Source organism: Protopterus annectens, chromosome 4.part0 (assembly GCF_019279795.1).
Source record: "Protopterus annectens isolate FY-2018-M chromosome 4.part0, PAN1.0, whole genome shotgun sequence".
Taxonomy (NCBI): domain Eukaryota; kingdom Metazoa; phylum Chordata; order Ceratodontiformes; family Protopteridae; genus Protopterus; species Protopterus annectens.
Window position 1 is genome coordinate 633,646,684 of NC_056733.1, and position 17,207 is coordinate 633,663,890.

Genomic DNA, 17,207 nt, shown 5'->3' on the forward strand with positions numbered 1-17,207 from the left:
AGGAAAAAGCCAAATTAATCAATATAAATAAACAGCCCCAAAGATATTCTAAGAGAAATACAGGCAAAGACATCTGGATATGGAAAATTTCACAATAAAAAATATCACAAAGATGGTACGTAGAAAAAAAATATTAGTAAAGGAGTTTAAAAAATAGAAGTTGAAGTTATGGAGTGCTTGGGAAGTGAAGAATTTGGTGTAGAAGGTCTAACACAGGTTACATCACAGCATGATGGAGGGAGTCCCTAAAGTAGGGAGAAACAGGAAGATCAGGAGACATCTGAAGAAATATGGACATGGGAAAGAAAAAGAGATTTAATATGGTGTAATATTTATGCAAATGAGAAAGCAAAACTAACCAATACAAAAAGACCAGCACCAAAGATATTTGAAGAGAAATACAGGCAAAGGAATCCAGACATGGAAAACTTTACAGTACAGAAAAAAGGCAGAAAAAGAGGAAAAGGAAATTAGTAATGGAGAAGTTAAAGAAATAGAAACTGATGTTATGGAGTACCTGCAAAGTGAAGGATTCAGTGTAGAAAATCAAATGCAGAAAACACCACAACAGGATAAAGCAATGTATATACAAGTTAAGGGGAAACCAGTGGAACAGGAAGCAATTGGTCAGGTGCAATATTAAGATATTTTGGAGCCTTCTACAGGAAACCAGTATAAAAGTTCACTTGAAGCTAGACAGCAAGTAAGGAACAGGAAACTCTGATGCAGTCAGTGTTGAGGAGTGATAGGTCAGCGAGTTCTTATATGACAGAGCAACGGATGGCACAGGATGAAATTGAAGAGAATGTACCACAGCAGGAAGATGTTACATAACTTTCTGTAGAACGCCCACAGGAAATGGAAAGCAAGAGATGTGCTCTCAGTTTGGAAGAAAATGAGCTAAGAGAAGAGTTGCTTGATTTAATAGACATATATATATTAAGATCAATGAGAGAAATAGACTGCAGAAGGTTAATAAAACCCAAAAAGTCAGAAGTCTGATAAAACAAATAAATGCAGTAATTAGGACTGTACATAGAGATCCATGCGATATAATAGAAGTAAACAGGATATATTACTGTGCTGCTAAATTAATAACTGATAAAGTTCAACCACAAGAACACAGAGTAGTGAGGGAAATGAATAGGAGAAATCAAATACCCTCATGGAAGTATCGAATGGAGAAAACTATAGAGCAAAAGAGAGTAAAATCCCATGAGTGGAGGAGCTCCCTGGTCAACTTCAGTAAGAAGCTGAGATCCCTTATTTATAAGAGTCTACAAAACTAGCTACGAAAACAAAATCGCCACTGATTCTAGGGACAACCACAAAGCATTCTATAGCTATGTCAAGAATCTCAATGACAGCACGCAGATCTGCTCTGAGTTACAGCATGAAAATTACAGAACCAACTGATATTGCCAACATCCTGGTTCAGTGCTAACGATGTTCTTCGTGTTTCACTGTTGCAGTCGTCACATTTGGGTTATCTGCTTACAGTAGCCCTCAGTCGGCCTGATGAACAAAATCTTGGGTCCTGCGTCGGTTGCTGTCTCTTCTTCTGTGAAGTCAGGTAGGGATATAAAACATGCAGCCGACGCCATTACATAAGTCTTTCTTGCCGTGCGGTGCCCGAAGCAGAAGCAGTTTGCAAGTGCTGGTCGGCCGACTCCTGAAATTTTCATTTTCGAGTTTCAGAACCGAACTCTTTAACTAAAAGCTAAGTACCCCATTGGGGAAACCTTTTCTTGCTCTAAACCAATGTCAGTAAAAGTAAATAATTGCATTTCTTGTGGAAAGTAAAAACAAAAATGAAAACTCCAGCAAAGCTAGAACTTCCACTGAGTGACCTCCCAAACCTCTTGTATCAGAGGCACATGGGATATATGCAAATGAACCTTATGAACATCAGGTGTTTCAGCTCAGTTGCAATTCTGAATGCCTATGACTTGTTTTGTCGCTTTAATGGACAATTTCAGGCCAATAAAGTCAAACCCCACTAGCTGTGGATATGCATATTTCGGCCTTATGACCTCGTCAGTACAGCACAAGCAGAGTGTTTGACTAAGCATTAGAAACACAGGGCTGTTATACCCAGCTGATTTCCATTATCATTAGGGTCACTGTAAAAATATCCCAAACAACAAACTAAAACAATGAGTGAGAAGGTCACTTAAAAACCAATCAGTAAAAACAAAAATCAAAACTCCAGCAAAGCTAGAACTTCCACTGAGTGACCTCCCAAACCTCTTGTATCAAAGGCACATGGGATATATGCAAATGAAATATGAACATCAGGTGTTTCCATTCAGAGTCCGGTATGCCGCGAGATGCTTCAACTGTGCAACCTGTGGACGTCTTTACCTTGGATGTGCAGGCATCAGCTTCTGAGGGTGTATTCAGGCCTACTGACGTGCATATTAAACCGACGCCATCTTCTTCTTCAAGGCCTAAAACTCGAACCATGGCTAGAAAACTGACACCCAGACTGCATGGGTCAGGCCTCTATGCCTAAAAAACAAATGATAAGAATGGCTGAAGACCTTATTACTTTAATCAGGGGAAGCCAACCTTCCCCCTCTAAGAGACCTAGGACTGAGTTTGCTTATGATGCTTCTGACCAGGATTCTGAAATTTCTGTTTCCTCTGATGACCAGGATTTACCCTTATCTACCTATGAGGATTCTGATGCTGAGAATTCTATTCCCTCTGCTCCCCCCCCCCCCCCGAAGGATTTCTCTTTTGGTGAAACCTTGCATACTCTTAGGGAGCATTTTCGTTGGGAAAGTAAGGATTTCTCTGATTCTAAAAAGAGGCTTAGGGATTTCTTACTCCTGCCCCAGCACAGGCCATTAGCTATCCCTCCTGTACTAGACATTGTTGATGATGCCTTTTCGGAATCTAGCTTGGCCCCTGACTCTCTACCTCCTGCTCCTAGAAAACCTGATAGATATTACAGGGTTCCTGACTCTCACAGGTTCCTTTTCAAAAATCCTACTGCAGATCCTGTGACCATTTCACAGGGACCCAAGGGCATTAAAGCTGCTACTACTGCCATAAATCCTACCCCCTCTGATAGAGACTCCAGGGCGCTGGATAGATGGGGTAAGAAGGTATACACTTCTGCAACCGTGGCCATTAGGGCTTTAAACTGCCAGTTTCATATGTTAAAGTATCAGCAGCATATTATTGGATTGCTTAAACAAAAAATGATGTTGATTCCTGATTGTGCTGAAAATAAGGATTTACAGGATTTAATGCATTCTGCTGAACAAGTTGGAAAACATGCTTTGCAATGTGGTTTTGATTCACTAGAGGCATCTTGCAGGGCTGCTGTCACTGGTCTGTACTTAGAAGGCACACTTGGCTTAAGGAGCAATCCTTGCCAGATCATGTCAAAGCTAAATTACTGGATGCTCCCTTAGATCAGGACCGCCTGTTTGTCAATAAGGCAGAAGTTGTTCTTAAAAAAATGGAGGAAAAAGCTAAATTATGCAAACTGTTAAAGATTTCTTACAAGTACAACCTCCAAGATTTAGTAGGCATTGGCCTTCTAAGAATTGGTCCTTTCCTGCCTCTTCCAGGCCTTCTCAGCCCAAACCCAGATCCAGCAGAACACCCAGGCTTCAGTCCCAGGGTACGCACAAGACTAAGCAGTGGGGGGCCCCCACTTCCAAATCTGGGAGTAGTAAAACTCCCCCCATGGTAAACTGTATCAATGACTTCACTTTAAAACTTCCAAGCACTTCTCAACTGACTGCCCCTTTGGGGGGAAAGATTGATCTACATGCAAAAAACTGGGAACTCATTACCCAGGACAAATGAGTTTTGAATATAGTGTCCTAAGGATACAGGTTTCACTTCCACACGTTACCAACCCCAAACGGTTGGCCAGATCTACCCCCAAATCAGTGGGCAGACGCTCAAAAGCAAGTACTCTCTCTCTCTTAAGCATAAAGGCTATTCAAACTGTACCAGAAGTGGAAAAGGGACAAGGTTTCTACTCAAGACTTTTGCTGGTACCCAGAAAAGACAATTCATGGTGTCCTATCCTGGACCTGTCTACTCTAAACACCTGTTTGGAGATTCCAAAATTCAAGATGCTGACTCTTCACCAGTTGCTTCCTATGCTAGGCAAAGATGCCTGGTTGGCCACACTCGATTTAAAGGAATCATACCTGCACATCCCAGTCAGGGAATCTTGCAGAAGATACCTATGTTTCAAAGCAGGCTACACGCACTATCAGTTCTCTGCACTGCCCTTTTGCTTATCTACTGCGCCCAGGGTATTCACAAAGTGCCTAGCTCCAGTCATTGCATTTTGTAGGCAAATAAATATTCAAATATACCCATACCTGGACGATTGTCTAATTCAGGCAGAAAGCCAGGACATACTTTTGAATCATCTGGCCTTTGTACAAAGGGTACGAACTTGTCTGGGGTACACCATAAACGAAAAGAAATAACACCTGGTACCCTGTCAACAAATTATATTCCTGGGAGCAAGCTTGAATGCAACTTCCCAGATAGCTTTCCTCACGCCAGAGAAACAAATTCATTTGACAACCTACTTCAAACTAGTGGCCACAAAAACCTTGCTGTCTGCAAGCCTTGGGGTTCATGGTTTCCTGCATTCTTCTAATTCCATATGCAAGACTGCATATGAGGAAACTACAATGGTATCTAAAAAGCCTATGGTGTCAACATTCTCAGGATCTAGAAGCAATGATTCCTATCATACCATGCCTGTGCCTAGAGTTCCTTTGGTGAGCAGAGGCCTGCTACCAAAACAAGGGACTACCATTCACTCTACCCCCTGCCGCCCAAACCCTAACAACAGACTCATCAGACTATGCATGGGGGGCTCACCTGGCAGGGAAGTACATTCAGGGGAAATGGAACCCAAGTCAAATGCACCTGCATATCAATCAGAAAGAAATGCTAGCTGTACAGAATGCTCTGACAGCCTTCAAGGACCACATTCTTCCAGGGCAGTTAATGGTAAAGACAAGACAACACCACTGTTGTGGTATATAAACAAGCATGGGGGTACCCATTCTTACCCCCTCTGCAGACTAGCCATGGCATTGTGGAACACAGTGTAGAGCCACCAGGTGCGTATACAAGTTCAATTCCTGCCAGAAAAACTAAATACTCTGGCAGACGTACTAAGCAGAAACCTCATGGACCCACACAAGTGGAAACTGGAACCAAAGAGTTTCAACATGTTGACAAACAAATGGGGGAGCCCAGATATAGACCTGTTTGCCTCCCCCCAGAACTACCAGTTGGACAAATTCTGCACAAAGACTCTCCACAAACAAGCTTGGAAAGTGGATGCTCTGTCCGTCAGCTGGAAAAACCTATGCCTTTCCTTCTGTGCCTGTACTACTAAAGACCAAGCAGGACAAACCAAGGACGATATTGATTGCACCAGACTGACCACGCCAACACTGGGTACCCCCTCTTGCGCAGTGTCACTGTTGGCCCCATGGCACCTGCCTCAGACCCCTACCCTGTTGTCTCAGCAGGAAAACCAGATTCTGCACCCTCAGCTTCAAACCCTGAACCTAGCAGCCTGGCTAATTACCTAATCTCTCCTTTACCATCCCTCAGTAAACCAGTGATGGATATCATTTTCGAGGCAAGGAGGCCTAGTACTAGAAAATGTGATGCTGAAAAATGGAAAAGATTCTGTGCCTGAAACCATTCTCAAGGGATGAGGACAGCAGCGCCCAACTTACCTCAGATTTTACAATACTTAACTGAGATGCTTCACAAGAACCTTTATTTTTCCGCCATCAAAATTCACGCCTCAGCCATCTCAGCTCATTATAACACAGAACCTCCTCTCTTCTCTCATCCACTGCTCAAGCAGTTCCTCAAAGGGGCCAAAAAATTTAGGACCACCCAGTAGAGTCCCAACTCCAGCCTGAGACCTCAACTTTGTATTGGAGAAACTCACTCTTCCTCCTTTCGAGCCAGCTGCTAGTGCAGATTTAAAATTCCTTACTTGGAAAACAGTCTTCCTTTTAGCAATCACTTCAGCAAGAAGGGTATCTGAATTACATGCCCTTATGGCAGTGCAGCCTTTCATCATCTTTCATGCGGACAGGGTGTCCTTCAGAACCAATCCATCCTTCATGCCCAAGGTGGTATCCAGTGTGGCTTTTAATCAGTCCATTCATTTGCCAACCTTCTTTCCTAATACACAGAACAAAGGGGAATGGGTACTGCACTCCTTAGATGTGCACAGACAACTTAGATTTTACTTGTACAGGACTAAACCTCAAAGGAAATCTGAACAACTGCTAGTGACATTTGCTGCAGAGGCAGAGGGGAAGGCTATTTCAAAGCAAACCATTTCTAAATGGATAATCCATTGCACTCATTTATGCTATAAGCACCATGGAAAACCTATCCCACAGGGGATCAGACCCCATTCAACCAGGGCTACATCTACCTCTACAGCCTTTCTCAGAGGTGTCCCTACCAGGGACATCCTAGAAGCTGCTAGCTGGAGTTCTGTACATACGTTCACCAAGCATTACCATTTGCTTGGTGAAAGTACACCAAGTACATCTACCAGGCCAGTACATCTACACATGTACCATCCTAACCACACCTACTTCCTCTCTACCTATCCTAACCACCCATACTTCCTCTCTACCTATTACACCCCTCCCCCTTCACCACCACAATCCTCCCACCCCCTCCCCTTACCACAATCCTTTCCTACTTACTTTCTACCTACTGGCACTCCACCCCTTTCACCACCAACACCTCCCTCATAACACATCTCCTCACACCTCCCTTCATATTTTATAATACAATATCTATTTCACACCCTTTTTCCCCTGCACTACATGCTATACTTTATCAAAACCTCAACATGACTACAAAAATCATATCATTCTCAATCCAACTACTATTACTTCTGATCCTTATTTATACCCACTACCTCACCCAGCCCAACTCCACAAATCATTCACCACCCCTTCACTCTACCAGCTCACTCCCTTATACTCAATTACACTCCTTTATCTCAATAACCCCTGAACTCTGTCCCATTAACTCCCATCTGTTTTTTCACTACAAACTATACACTTCTTATAAACTCTTTAGTTCCTCCCTAACCTCCAATATCCACAAATATCTGATAACCTACAACATTCAAACAAGGCAATCCAAACACCTCATCAACTTAATCCAATACCTTACAACCATACTTCTATCTGGTGACATACACCCTAACCCAGGCCCAATAACCACTACCTCTACATCTAAATCCATTCTACTAGCTTCTCTAAATGCCCAAAGCATAGCTAACAAAATCCCTAACCTTCATGCCTGGCTTCTCCACAACAAACCTGACATCTTGGCTATTTCCGAAGCCTGGCTAAAACCTCATATAAAAGACGCTGAAGTATTACCACCAAACTACTCAATGATCAGGAAAGACAGGACCCATAAAAAGGGTGGCGGGGTAGCTTTACTCTATTCATCCACACTATCCATTACTCCCTATAACAAACCCATTCCTCACTTCTCCAATGCAGAATTAGTACTAGCTCTATTTCAATTAAATAATCACAAACACATTTGCATAGATGTCCTTCAAGAATGCAACTGCAGTCCTGACATATGGGTTGTCCTGCCTCAGGCAGCCCTTCGGCCGGATTCCAAAGTCTGGGTCCGGCGTCAGCTGATGTCGCCTCCTCCCGGACGTCAGAGCGGCTGGAGTATAAAGGCATCCGCCAACGCCATCTTCTTCTGTCTTTCTTGCCGCGCGGTGCCCGAAGCAGAAGCAGTTCGCAAGTGCCGGTCGGTCAGCTCCTGTGTTTCAGTTACCGAAGTCATCTAAAAGCTAAGTACCCGTTGATAACATTTTTTCTTGCCTCAGCCGATGTCAGAAAAAATTGAAAAAGTTAATAATTGTTTGTCTTGTGGTAAACAAATACCCTTACATCCCCCCTGGTGACAATGTCTCAGTACTTGAAGATATCCTATCCTGGTTTTTTATCAGTATCAGTAATGAAACTATTATCATGGGTGACACAAATATTAAATGATCTTCCATTCATTCCCCCACACACACCCTAAACATTAACCTTTATAAATACTCTCAGCTCATCAACCTGACTACCAGGCCCTCTAAAGATTTCTCCAGTGGCAGTACCATAGACTGGATCCTAGTCTCTCATCCCCACTATTACACTGACAGTGGAACTCTTCCTGACTCCCTCAGTGACCATCTCCCCATTTTCACTAGACATCTTCCATCTCCATTACAAGCAACACATAATTACATCAGCACTCACAACCTAAAAAACTTCAACCCAGTAACCTTCTCAGACTCCCTAAAATCAATAAATTGGAACCCCTTAAAAACTCTACCCCTGGATAATGCTGTTGCATACTTCAATACAACTTTCCTAAATCTCCTGGATAGTTTCGCCCCCATAAAAACTAAAAGAATATGAAACAATACCACCCTCTGGCTAACAAAAAACACATTAACTGCCATGCGACTTAGAGACAAAACCTGGGTACGTTACCAAAGAAATAAAACTCCCAACACCCTTAATGAAGTCAAAACTCTTCGCAATACAGTTAAAAAGCTTATCACAACAGATCTACAGAACTGCTACTCCATACTCCAAAACAACCATAAAACCAATCCTCAAAAATTCTGGAAAGGCATCAATAACCTCCTAAAACCTGGCTCAGCAGAAAACCCAAGCCCAGACCCAAATGCACTAGATATTGATCTGGCCACCCAATTCAACTCTTTTTTCTTAGACTATATTTTTAAACTAACCTCATCCTTCTCCAATAACACCTCACCCCCTACACCTGCATCCCCCCTCCTACCACCCCCTTCATCTCCTACCTCTCAACTCCCACCTTTCTCCCTAAAACCCATCCCTACCTCTACCATAAAAAACTCTTGCAAAAGCTAGAACCATGTACTAATGCACCCGATAACATACCCTCATCCTTCCTCAACATAGCTGCCAAAGCCATTGCCTTCCCCATCAGCATCCTAATCAGTCGCTCCATCCAAGAAGGTCTTGTTCCCACACTCTGGAAAAGAGCATTCATCATTCCCTTGCACAAAGGAGGCAATAATAACAATATCACTAACTTCCGTCCCATCGCCATCCTCTCTCCTATATCAAAACTCCTAGAGAGATATATCCATCTCCAACTCCTTCCCCATCTCCTAAATAATAACTTACTAACTTCCACACAACACGGTTTCAGACCCGGTCACAGCACCATGACTGCCATCCTTTCCTTCCTGGAAACTGTAAATACAGCCCGAGATTCTGGCTGTATTGTATCTACCCTCCTTCTCGACCTCTCTAAGGCCTTCGATACTGTCTGTCACAGCCTTCTCCTAACTAAACTATCTAACCTAAACCTATCCCCTGCCTCTCTCAATTGGTTCACCAGCTATCTCTTCCATAGACAACAAGCTGTCAAATGGAAAACAGCCATCTCCTCCTTCCTGAACACACCCACTGGTGTCCTCCAAGGTTCCATTTTGGGTCCTCTCCTCTTCAGTATATTCATAAATGACTTCTTCCACTCAATTCCCCATGCCAAACTTATTCAATATGCAGATGATTCTACAATTATCTGTACAGCCACATCCATTCCCAGTCTCTTAAAATTAACTCAAGATGCCTTCTCTACCACAGAACAGTGGATGAAGAACAATCATCTAGCACTCAATGCATCAAAAACCAAACTTATGGTATTTACTCCCTCAAAAAACACAACCATTGATAGAAATCTACGCTCTATCACTAGCCAAAACAACACACATCTTGAACTAGTATCTGAAACCAAACTACTAGGGGTCCAGATAGATGACCAGCTTAAATTCAATAGCCATCTACAACTAAACGTAAAAAAAAAACACTACAAACTTGGCATGCTATATCGACACAATCGATTCCTCACTACATCTACTAAGCTCACTCTCGCTACAACATTCCTCATGCCTTCCCTTCTGTACGGTGCCCCTCTTCTAACAAACCTACAATCATCCCTCAAAACAAAACTGTCCTCCTGTTATAATAAAATTGCCACTAGCCACAAAGCATCTACCCATCACTGTGTATCTCTCCACAAACTAAACTGGCTTGAGTTACCCAACTATCTCTCCTTTACTCAGCTCACCTTTGCTCACAAACTCATTTTCCATCCATCCCTCTGTCCCTCACTCAGCTCCACCTTTAAAATGTACCTGCCACAAAGACTCCTAAGATCTAATAACCAAAATTTAATAGAACTGTACAAACCCCTTCACTCTCCAGGGCAAAACCTCCTGTCCTTTTCCCTGGCACGCCTATGGAACTCCCCCCCCCCCCCTCCATCCGCACCACTACTAACCACCCTGCTTTTAAAAAATCTCTGCACACGCACCTAACATCCTCTTTGGAATGCTCCTGCTCCCACCACTCATAGCCTAGTCTGCTCCGTACAGGCAACTATATCATATATAAGCAAATGCAATAACATCTAATAATTCTCAAATTCTACTATTCCACTCAAGATACTATATATTTACTACAGCAATGCTATGTTTGTTATGCATAATGTAACCAAAATTCTCGATTGCACCTGCTTAAATCTTGGATTTCTACTAAAAAAAAAAAAAAAAAAAAAATTGTGAACCACTGTAATAGTTTTGTTACCACTGTTTTTGACTATCTGTCTCAATATGATTTTAAGTGTTCAAGTGTAAACTTCTGTAATCTATTGTATCTTTGTTTTGGAGCTTTTCTCCCCAGGACTCCATTGAAAACGGGTTCTTCTGGCCCAATGGACAATCCTGGTAAACCAACTATAAATAAATAAAATAAAAAAATAAAAATTTGCCAATTTTCACTAAATCCAGAGCTGGCTTTGCCGCTGCAGTCTTGCAGGGTCTTATAGCTGGTCCTAATGCTATCTAAATTCCACCTCCCATCCTTAGCTTTGGGAATCTACCCAAATGTAATGACTGCAACAGTGAAACACGAAGAACATAGTACAGTTGTGTACACTTACCATAAATGTAGATGTTTGAGTGCATTCACTGTTGCAGTCCTGGTTACCCTCCTTCCAGCCTCCTGACGTTTTTGGCTATACCTCTACTCTCCTTTACTTTGCTTAAAAGCTTTTTGGTGTATTTGCTTTTTTATTGGAGGTATATCCTTGTATGTGTATGTGTGTATATATATATATATATATATATATATATATATATGTATATATATATATATATGTATATCTATGTAATATGTTTTATTGCTTCCCATTAAGGGGGGGGGGGCACCTGACATCTGGGGCAAGGAAAACTGATGTAATGGCATCGACTGCATGTTTTATACCCCTGATGTCACGGAACAAGAGACAGCACCCGACGCAGGACCCAAGACTTTGTTAATCAGGCCGACTGAGGGCTACTGCAAGCAGATAACCCAAATGTGATGACTGCAACAGTGAATACACTCGAACATCTACGTTTATGGTAAGTGTACACAACTGTACTTTACCTCCCCTTCACCCCCTAAAGGGCCCATATCTGTACTGGAAGAATGCAGGGTCCCTGTAATCACAGCTACGCAGGTAAAAGCTGCACTGTCTATACCCCAAAACACAGCATCCATGGGACTGGACAACATCCCAGGCTGCGTTTTACATGAACTTCAGAACGAACTGGCTCCCCACCTAAGCACCATGTTCAGTCTTAGCATCACGTCAGGCTTTGTGCCCACTGAATGGTGCACAGCAACAGTTATCCCACTCCATAAAGGAGGAGCCACCACTGATCCCAGGAACTATCGCCCTATTAGCCTGACGAGCCTGGTGTGTAAAGGCCATAGAACGTATCATCATGGAACTCCTAAACAAAGACTTTGATAACCTTCAAACTCAGGACCCCACCCAGTTCGGGGTTGTGAAAGGCAGATCCTGCCTCCTGAACCTGATTGACATCTTTGAGGCAGTCACCAAAGCCGTAGATGATGGTAAGGTGATTCACACAGCGTATCTTGATCTTGCCACAAGGCTTTCGACACCACCCCCCATTCTGGAATTATAGTAAACTCGCTAAACTAGGTATAAATCCCTACGTCACAAGATGGGTTGCCAACTGGCTCACTGACGGAGCCCACAATGTAAAAGTTGCAGACTCCAAATCCGACTTCAAACCAGTGACAAGTGGAGTACCACAGGATTCAGTTCTGGGACCTGTCCTGTTTGGTATCTACTTCTCTGAAGTACAGGCAAACACAGAAGGCCTTTGGCTAATGAATTTCGCAGATGACTGCAAACTAGGAGCCATAGTCAAGTCCCCAAATGATGTGGACATCCTACAGAAGGGCCTCACTGAGACAGATGCCTGGTGTCAGAGCTATGGCCCCAAGCTCAATGACAAAAAGTGCATGGTCATCCCCTTTGGTAAAAACTCTGTACCCATGAACTACCCCATAAGCGGCAGTCTACTTAACACCGAATGTGTGATGAGACCATGGGACCCAGGTGGACAGTGGTCTCTCCTTTGATAATCGCATCGTCACAGTAGTCAAGAAATCCTATGTGGCACACCTCATCACAAAAGGGTTCTCATCCAGAAAAAAGAGGCCATTGTTCTCCTCTACTCGACACTCATTAGTCCCATTATAGAGTATGTACCTCAGAAGACATCTGCAGCAGCTGGAAAGGCCACAGAAGAAACTCACAAAGTGAATTATTGGCCTCACACTGATCATCTCAAAAAACTTCAGCTTTACTCCATAGCATATCGCCTACTACAAGGTGATCTCTGCCTAACATATAAAGCTATGTCAAACCCAGAGCTGTTGGACATGCTACACCTAAAGAAATCCCAATCCCTCCAAGCTACACGCTCTAGGGACCTTATCACCACAATAAACAGGACATGCCTGAGGGGTAGATTCCTGTCCCAGAGACTTCCCATACTCTGGAACAAGCTACCCATTTGTGTCAAGCAAAGTTCCTCATTAGCACTCTTCAAGAAGAATCTTGATGAGTGGATGGGAAATATGAAATACACTCCGGGGATCACTTCTGTGGCTCTGCTCGACAGGGGCACAGGAAAATAACTTTCTTGGATAGTGTAAGCCAGGGAACCTTGTTGGCTAGGCTTACTTAGGCCCTTGGGCCGATAGCCTAGTACCTACCTATGAATTAGGACAAGAAGTGTCGCTGTTAGAAGACTATAGAAGAGGGAATAGATCAGCAAAAATACTAAGAAAGATAGATGTGACAAAAGCAATGCACGCAGTATTAGAACAGACCAGGACCTGTCATGCACTCTCGCAAATAAACTAAAAATGTCAGCACAGGTGGAAAAATTTAGAAGATACACAGATAAATGTAAAGGAAAAGTACAAAATAAGCAATTTATCGATGACTCGGAAAACAAGGTAAAAGGAATTGAAAGACCACCAAAAAAAGAGGAAATAGATACATTTTGGAGAAGTATCTATGAAGTTCCTGTGGAACATAACAAAGATGATAAATGGATAGAAGAAGTAAAAGAAAGAATAAGAAGTTTAAAGCTGCAGGATATGAAATGGGATGAAGTAACAGCCAGAGAGATTTAAAAAAAGTTAAGAAAAGCCTCTTATTGGAAAACCCCAGGCCCAGATGCAGTACCTAACTTTTGGTTTAAAGTGTTAAGATCTTTGGATGAAGATTTAGCCATGAGTAAGAGCTATTTATATGCACACCCCAAACAGACACCAACCTGGCTAACAACAGGTAAAACATTGCTCCTACTTAAGAGTGAACCTGCAATCTACCCTAAAAATTATAGACCAGTAACTTGCCTTCTGACGACATATAAACTATAAATGGGAATGATGCTGACAGAGTTTAAAGTTAATTAGAAGAAAATTCAATTATGGCAGTGGAACAAAAAGGCAGTAAAAGAAAGTCATATGGAACAAATGATCATTTGTTGTTAAAGTCATACTGGAGAAGTGTAAAAAGGGGAAGAATTTAAGTATGGCATGGATTGACAATAAAACAACATTTGATAGTATCCCACCCAGATTCATGGATAAAAGAGTGCTTAAAAATGTATAAGATGCACCCTACACTGATTGACTACATTACAATGACCATGAAACTATGGCAGACCACACTGCAATTAAGCCATGATAAAGGACAAATTATTATCCTAGGGATACAAATTCAAAGGGGGATATTCCAGGGTGACTGTCTGTCACCATTGCTGTTCTGCCTTGCCATTAACCCATTAAGCTGTTTACTTAACAGCTTAGGCCATGTGTACAATTTGACTCCTAGAAAACAACAAAATGTAAAGACTTCTCATCTTCTCTTTGTCAATGATTTAAAACTGTATAGCTCATCAGATGAAGAAAGCACAGCTGCAAGTTGTCAAACTTTTTCAGATGATAGAATGTCATGTGGTCTTTAAGTGTGCAAAAGCAACCTTTAAAGCAGGAAAACTGCAGCACCAGGAAAATATCAGTTTGGGACAAGAATGTGATATAAAAGAAGTGGAGCAAGAAGGAGTGTATAAAATTTGGGAATTAATTAAGGATCAACAATAAAACATGAACAAATGTGAGTAAAACTTAGTAAGGAGTGCTTTAGAAGACTTAAATTAGTTCTGAAAACAGTGTTGACATCTAGGAACAAAATCCAAGCTATAAACCAATTTGCTCTTCCTGTCCTAACTTGCAGATTTGGAGTGATTGACTGGCTCCAAAACGTGTTGGATAGATTAGATAGGAAAACAAGAAGGATGCTTTATGCTCACCAAATGATTTATAAAAAATCAGTGTATACCAAGACTATATAGTCCCTGTTCTGAAGAATGGATGGGCCTCTTTGAATTTGATTGCATGTATAGATTTGCAGTTGTGTGACTCCACACATCTGCTGACCTCACAAGACCCAAATGTGGTGAAAGTTTTGAAGCATGCAGATAATAAATCTAAGATTACTTCTCTGCTTAATTTAGCAGAAGCATATCAGTGTCAAGCAGGAATAGAAATCCAACCAGAAGTAGATAAAAGTCAGGCAACAACTGAATGTGCCAAAAAAACAAAATAGAATGTAAGGTAAAGGACCAGATGAGAAGGCAAGAAATGTGGAAAAAGCATAAATATAGTTGCAAGTATAGAAAACTTCTGGAAGAACCTCATGTTGATCAGGAACAAACGCAGGAATGGTTAAGGAGAGGCCAATTCAAACCAAGAGATGAAAGATTAATTTTGGCAGCCCAAGATAGTGGGCTATGTACACACTGGTTTACAAAGTCCATTGAACATGGGGCAAACAGACAAATGTAGGTTTTGTAAAACCAAATTGGAAACAGTTGCACACCTTGTTGCTGTTTGTGAAATACTAATGGGAGAATGACTGTATAGTGAAAGGCATAATAGTAATGTGGCAAGACAGTTGCACTGAGGATTGTGCAAACATTATGGTATTGAAGTGGCTGAAAAACACTGGAAACGTGAGCCACAAAGTGTAATAGAAAATAATGACGTTTATATAACATGGGATCCCCCATTACCAACAGTTCTAAAGATAGATGCTAGAAAACCGGATATAGTGGTCCAAGAAAAGACAAAACTAACATTGATCATTGAAATCGCTACACCCACTGACTACATTGTCTTTCATACAGAGAGAGACAAAGTCATAAAATATCAGGATCTGCAGGCAGAAATGAGAGTAATGTGAAAGAAAGATAACCAGACAGTTTCACAGTTGCAATAATAGTAGGAGCAATGGGTCTTATCAAAAAAGAATCTATAATTGTATTTAGTTATGTTACCAATCCGTGTAACCCCATACGAATTGCAGGAGGAGTCATTACTGGGCACATTGCGGGTGCTGCAAAGAGCACTTCTGGCTGACATCAAAGATTTAAACAATACTAATTTCATGAGCTGTAATCATACTTTGACTTAGGAATGGGGTCCATTCCCATCATAGTATTAGAAACCCAAAGTATTTGGAGAAATAAAATGGTTACATTAGGGGGTATACAGCCTTCTCCTTGGCATTTGTGTTATCTAACTTGTTTTCCTTTTGTGAAATTCCATTTATTTATTACCCTCCCTTGTAAAAAAAAGAAATTGAACATTGCAAAATGTTATAATTTGTAAAAACGTATGAGAATTTTTAAAAAATATTTTCTCAATTTTCAGACTGCTAAAGCCTTTTTTTTTTTTGTATACTGAACAGTTTTTATATATGCATTATCTTGCTGTCTTGTTTTTAAAGTTATTCACAGTAGTTTAAAGAATGTAAGAAAACTACCCCTAGTCTTTGTTTATAAGCAGACAAAAAAAAAGTTTAAACACTACTTATTTTGCGGAAATTTTATTGCCAAACAATTTTTTTTACTGTTAAGTAGCCTATTATCTTGTTTTGTGTTAAAGTTATTCACCATTGTGTTTTTAAACATGAGCAATATGAGAATTTTTTTAAAATATTTTCTCAACATTTTCAGATTGCTAAAGCCTATTTTTTTTTTTTTGTTTTGCATACTGAACAGTTTTTATATATGCATTATCTTGCTGTCTTGTTTTTAAAGTTATTCACAGTAGTTTAAAGAATGTAAGAAAACTACCCCTAGTCTTTGTTTATAAGCAGACAAAAAAAAAGTTTAAACACTACTTATTTTGCGGAAAATTTATTGCCAAACATTTTTTTTTACTGTTAAGTAGCCTATTATCTTGTTTTGTGTTAGTTATTCACCATTGCGTTTTTAAACATGAGCAGTTTGATTTTTCTGTTTGACTGTCACACTGGATGCACATACTTCATGTTTTACTTTGTAATTTTGCTACGCTAGACATAGTGTGTTACACAGAAAAGTAGTAATTTTGTTGGATTTTTTCCCACTGTTTGCAGTGCTTATCTATCTCTCTTGTTTTCTGACCATGAATGTGGCAAATACTGCTGCTATAAAATGTTTAAATGAATTTTAGATCTAGGTAATGCAGATGGAGTAGTGATCCATCTTATGCTGATAAATGTTCTTGTGCCTTGGCTGAAATGAGCCAGTAGAACACTGCAGGTAAGTCTCTCCTAAGCTGACAGTTTTTTCTCTAATTTCATGCTGAGAGAAAACTGTGGTGGATAAGTAGTCGTCCTTGTCTGTAAAATTTTCTATATGTGGATGTTCATCATTAGAT

At 41.0% G+C, this 17,207-nt stretch overlaps 1 protein-coding gene across 8 annotated transcripts in view; it reads left to right on the forward strand.

The window, feature by feature from the left end:
* Positions 1 to 17,207, forward strand: part of CLIP1 (CAP-Gly domain containing linker protein 1) — a 4,646,656-nt gene that overhangs the window by 960,497 nt on the left and 3,668,952 nt on the right. The window lies entirely within an intron of this gene.